Source organism: Arachis ipaensis, chromosome B03 (genome assembly GCF_000816755.2).
Source record: "Arachis ipaensis cultivar K30076 chromosome B03, Araip1.1, whole genome shotgun sequence".
Lineage (NCBI taxonomy): Eukaryota > Viridiplantae > Streptophyta > Magnoliopsida > Fabales > Fabaceae > Arachis > Arachis ipaensis.
The window spans coordinates 85,484,218-85,490,130 of record NC_029787.2 but is presented as its reverse complement, the minus strand read 5'-3'; the positions used below and the strand labels follow the sequence as shown (position 1 = coordinate 85,490,130).

The following is a 5,913-nucleotide window of genomic DNA, read 5'->3' as shown; positions in this document are numbered from 1 at the left end:
AGCGATGAAGGGGAAAACGGAGCACCCCGGCACTGACGACGATGCTAGCTCTTTGAGACCCATGCCACTACTGTCTGTTGAGGATGATGGCACTGGGTAGTGAGAACGACGACACTGAACAGCGACGGAATGACGTAGTGCATGATGATGGCAGAGAGAACGACGGTACTCTGATGCTGAGGACAAACGACAATAAGAGAGATACTGAGAATGAACCTAAGAACAGCACTGAGAGAGGCTGAGAACGGCAACAATGAAAAAGAGAGGAGTAGTTCTGTGAAAAGGAAAGAAAAAGAGAGTAGAGTATGCAAGTCACTGACTGAAGATAGAAAATCTAGGGTTACCCAAATAAATTTTAAAAATATTTGTGGTAAAAGTAAAAATTTAATTATTATTAAACCCCATATGAATTGTGTTTATAAATTATTTATTATGCTCATCACAAAAATTCAAAACACTTAAATTTACTAAGAAAAAGTATATGGAACCAACTCCTAACCAACAAAAAATTGAATAACTCAATTAATTATAATTATAATAATTAGTTTTATTTATTTTTAATTTTGAATATTTGTTATTAATTGCTTTTAACTCAAAATAAGTATTTGAATGATACGTTCCAAAAACTGCTCCTGGGATCACGGAAGTGAAGTCAAGCCCGATTCTTTGCCCTATCTCCCTCTTGGCGGCTACGGTGCATGGTTCTCTCTTCCTAAGATCAACAGCGCTAACCTCCTCCATCCAACCATCCAAGTGGCGCTCCCTTCTCAAGTGAAGTCAAGGCTCCTGATTCTTCACCCTTTCTCCCTATTGGTGGCTACGGTGCATGATTCTCTCTTCCTAACATCAATGATGCCAACCTCCTTCATCCGGCCATCCAAGCGGCGCTCCCTTCTCAAGTGTAGTCTAGGCTTCCGATTCTTCACGCCCTCTCCCTCTTGTCAAGCTACGGTGCATGGTTCTCTCTTCCTAATATCAACGGCGCCAACCTCCTCCAACCAACCATCCAAGCGGCACTCCCTTCTCGGTACTCCTCGATCTGTCCCGCCATTAGTGGTGTTGCGTTTGACCGTCGTGCATGTTGTTCCCGATTGCGGTGCAACCTTTCCATCTTTAGCTCATCGATTGCTACCACTCTCTCCATCAAATCATTCACTTTGAATCTCCCTCGTTCCTTCTCCCTGGTGCGTGCCGCCATTGACGGTGACATTCGTGATCGTGGTTCAAGTTGTCTTCCCAAATCGATAACCGGAACTCCCAAAAGACCATCACGCCAAGCATTTTCTTCACAAAGAAGAGAAGGTCGCGGTGCAAGGCTTCCGGAAGAGAGCATCGTCCATGGAGTTTTCAACCCCGGAAGGCGGATTGATTAGCACATTGATCAATTCAACCCAAGGCGATGAAGAATTGAGTATGGGTGAAGTAGTTATTCAAGAGCAAGAGGGGTCTAAGGCATGTTGCATAAGCTGGTCTTGCATTGTAGAAAATTTTATGACAATGTCTTATGTGAATGTTTCTTATTCATGCTAATTAGATGTTTTTTAAGTTCAAAAAGTTTATTCATTTGAAAAATTCTGGTACAGTGATATATTTAGTTGAGATATTATTAAAGTATGCTAAGAATTGTTATTAAATACTTACCCAGCATGTTCTAATCCTAAGAATTGCTATTATTAAAGTATGCTTGACTCCCATATATGTTTGCAATATTTTTTTATGTTTTTTATTGGAGTCATTCATTATATAGTAAGGATCTTAAATTAATAAAAAATTTTTCTGTGTCTTTAATTGGAGGCCGATAAAATTACCAACGTCATTGTTACTAGAAAGGATGAGTTGGACTTTAGACATGAGGTTTGAAAGTGTTTTATGAATGTTTCTTATTCATGTTAATTAGATATTTTTTAAGTTCAAAAAGTTTATTTATTTGAAAAATTCTGGTAAATGATATATTTAGTTGAGACGTTATTAAAGTATGCTAAGAATTACTATTAAATACTTACCCAGCATGTTTTAATCCTAAGAATTGCTATTATTAAAGTATGTTTGACTCACATATGTGTTTACAATATTTTTTGATATTTTTTATTGGAGTCATTCATTATATAGTAAGGATTTTAAGATGATAAAAGTTTTTTTCGGTGTCTTTATTTGAAGATGGATGAAATTACCAACGTCATTGTGACTACAAAGGATGAGTTGGACTCGAGACAAGAGGTTTGAATTATTCCTTATCGTTTGTTATTGCGTTATATTTACTGTGTTAGTGGTAGTTTTAATTCGTATTTGGTTTTGTGCGCACCTCAACTCCAAGCCCCTCTAACTAGTGTGTACGCACTACGCACTGTCTTGTGCATGCGCACGACGGCACTTCTTCTTTCTCCACCCTTCCCCTCGCCTCACCATCAATCTCCAGCACCACCCACCACAGCGCCTCCCCTTCGCCATCACCGTGGCGCTTCTCCACCATCTTATTCCCCTCATGCATCATCTCCTTCTCAGCCTCCAGTCATCACCATCGCCGAACTAGCCACCAACCTCCAGAACCACCATTTTTTCCTTCCCCCTGTTTTAGCCGCGTCAGCCACCTCCACCGCGCCGGCAACCCTAACCGCCAGCGAGCCACCCCGTTCCAGCTAGCTCTCCTTCTCTCGCTGACGCAGAGCTCCAGCCCCTGTCCCAGTTCTGTGGCGAGCCCTATCTTCCCCTGTTCGAACTGTGGAAACCTGGGCAGCCCTCCTTCCCTCTGCCCTGTTCTGATTGCTTTGCATCCCAGGTTTTCATTGAATTTGTTTTTCATTCTATTTAATTTCTGTTTAGTTAATTTTAATTTGATTTATTTAGTTGATTTTTAGTTAATTGGTTAGTTGGATTAATTTGCTGTTTAGTGGATTTAGGTGGTTAGGTTAGGATAATTTAGTTTACTTTAGATTGTTAGGTTCTACATTGTTGATGGAAGTGTTTGAGATTATTTTGAATTTGCTGATTTATGATGGAATCACTGATTTGTTGTGAAATTGCTGTTGTATTCTTTTGAACCAGCTTGATTGGACTGCTGTTGAATTAGTGGATAGGTTGCTGGAAGTGTATGGTTAATTGTTTGTTTGTGATGAATTGCTGAGTTAATGATTACCTTGCTAATGTATATTGCTATTGAAATTACTGTTTCTGAAGGATAATTGCTATTTTACTAAGAAATCATGACTGAGATAATTTGAAACATTATTTGCTTGAGTGAAGATTTATTGTTGAATATTGTTTTCTTGTTGAATTTCTGAAATTGCTACTGGATTTGTTAAGATTGATTGATCTTGTTCATTCACTGAGCTATAACTAAATTGGCTGAAATATGATTGTTGAATTGATGGAATTATCCTTGAGCATTGCTGTTTTGCGTTATATGCTATTAGTGATAATTCATCATGCTATTATGCTTTTTAAGCTTGAATTGCAATCTGTTTTGATTGTTGACTGCTATTCTGCTGGAATTCTGAATAATGCTGTTGATTTTCCATGTTATGGAGCTATTATTTTGTGATTGGATGTTGAGAACATGCTTGGATTGTGGTATTTGAATTGCTTAATAATTTTGCATGCCGCATGTTCGATAATATGCCTCAAAGAACTTTTTAATGACAATTTTGGTCACCTCCTTAAACTCATTGCTTATTCTCATCTTGTTTTGCCTATTTGCATTGATGGAATTTGAATTGTTTCTAAATTGATGGAGTTTGAATTGTTTCTAAATTGACCAACAATTGTTGAATTTTGAGTATTTGAGGTCTTTTGCCTGTTATTGCAAGATTGACAACCTTTTGCCCTATAAAATGATGCTATTTGATTAACTTTGTCTGTGCTAATTGGATGCGTTAGATTAGGCTTGAACTTCAAATTTTTGTTATCAATCTTGTGATATTAGTCATGAAAGCATTGGTGTTTGAACATACTATGCACATCTTATTTGAACATTGTTCTTATTTGATTCATCGCCAATTACTTATGAATAAGCCTCTATGCATATCTTGGAATTCTAAATTGCATGTTGTAGCTACCATGTAATTGAAATTTATGATTCTTGTTTGGCATTTGATTGAGAATGACATTTTTGTGTACTACGTGTTGTTTGTTTTTAATCTTGGCTTGTTTTCTTTGTTCCTATAGTTAATATTTTCTTCCCCTAAATTGTTTTCAGGATGAGTGATCAGTAGCAAAAAGGGAAAGGGAAAGGAAAAGGCTAAAGTCAAAAGACCGAACAAGCAGAAAAGAAGCAGGCACTTCAGCAGCAGCAATACCAACACCTGAGCCACAGCAGCCAGTAGCAGCACCACCATCATCATAGCCTGACATCTCGGGGACTCTCTCGGAGTGGAGCGAAGATGATGATCCCTCCTTGATCGTAGCAAGTGCACGGTGCACCGTGCAGAATTTAAGTGTGGGGGGAGGATTGGATCAGCATTGGGTCGTAACATTCTTTTTCCAAAAAGCTTTCACATTTCATTTTTGTTATTACTATGTTTTTTAGATTTCTTGTTAGCTATTTGGTTACTTTAAATTCTCTTTAAGTAGTTACATTTTTTTTTGTTTGTATATAATTTAGAGCTTTATTTGTATTTTCTTTTTATTTAGCATGGTTTGTATATTGTTGACTAGATCAAATCAAAATCAGATTCCTAATTCCTTTCATGAATATTTTATGTAAATAGAATTAGTTATAAATCTTTTCCTTTTTGGTTTAGCTTATTTTTAAGAATTTTATGATTAGAAATATTTTCTTTATTTTAGGCTAGTATTTTTTTTCTTCTTTCCTATTTTCTAGTTATTTCTATTTCTGTAATTCCTCTATAAAGAGGATGATTCCTTGTACATTTGATAGTACATTATATTCAAACACTTCAACTTGGTATTAGAGTTGGTTCTCTGTGCCGTGCCTCTGATTTGTAGTTATGGTTGACAGTTCTCAGTCATTAATTCTGAACAGAAGGAGAACACTACTCCTATTCCATCCGATTTAAAATCTGAGTAACGAGTACTAGTTAATGGTGAAACCACATTTCGACTCAATGGGTCAAACTACCTTAGGTGGTCTCAATCTGTTCAGATATATATTCGTTGAAGAGCGAAGATTGGATATCCTACTGGTGAGCGAAGCCAACCTAACGTCATTGACCCACAATATGATGTGTGGGATACCGAAAATTCCATGGTGATGACATGGTTGGTGAACTCAATGGAGGAGGATATCAGTAGTAACTACATGTACTATGCCACTACCAAAGAATTGTGGGATAGCGTTGAAGAACGAATGATTGACGGTTTAGAATTCAGAATAAATCCTCGTTGCAAGTATAGTTTCTAAACCAAGCAATCATCATTTCTTACAAACGTTTTGGTTGTCACAAGTAACAAATCCCTTTGAAATTGATAACCGAGTATTTAAACCTCGGGTCGTCTTCTCAAGGAATTGCAGGGAGGTGTTCTTATTATTGGTTATGAGTCTTGTAAATTGGGGGTTTTGAAAGTACGGAAGAGGTAATTTAAATGACAAGTAAAATAAATTAACAATAATAAAATCTCTTGGCAAGGTATAAGAACTGGAAGTCCTATCCTAGTTATCCTTATTAATGATGATGAGAATTGGATTTTTCTCCCACTTAGTTAACCTCTAACTATGAAGGTAAGTTAAGTGAAAGAACTAATTTGATCCCTCAAGTCCTAGTCTTTCCTTTGGAAAGGCTAGAGTTATTGGAACTCAAATTAATCAGCAACTCCCAATTTCAACCACTGCTTTATTTGATAACTCAAGCGTCACCAATTACTTAACCAGAACCAAAAGGAATAAATTATCTAAATTAAATTAAAAGCAATCTTAAATAGAATAAAACAATCATAAATCTGAAATACCTCAAATTGCAT

General features: G+C 36.8%; 1 long non-coding RNA gene across 1 annotated transcript; it reads left to right on the top strand.

Moving 5' to 3' along the window:
* LOC110270224 lies at nucleotides 2,277–4,904 on the top strand. The gene is made up of 2 exons (XR_002359514.1): nucleotides 2,277–2,776; nucleotides 4,193–4,904. It is a non-coding gene; the product is annotated as an uncharacterized LOC110270224 (long non-coding RNA).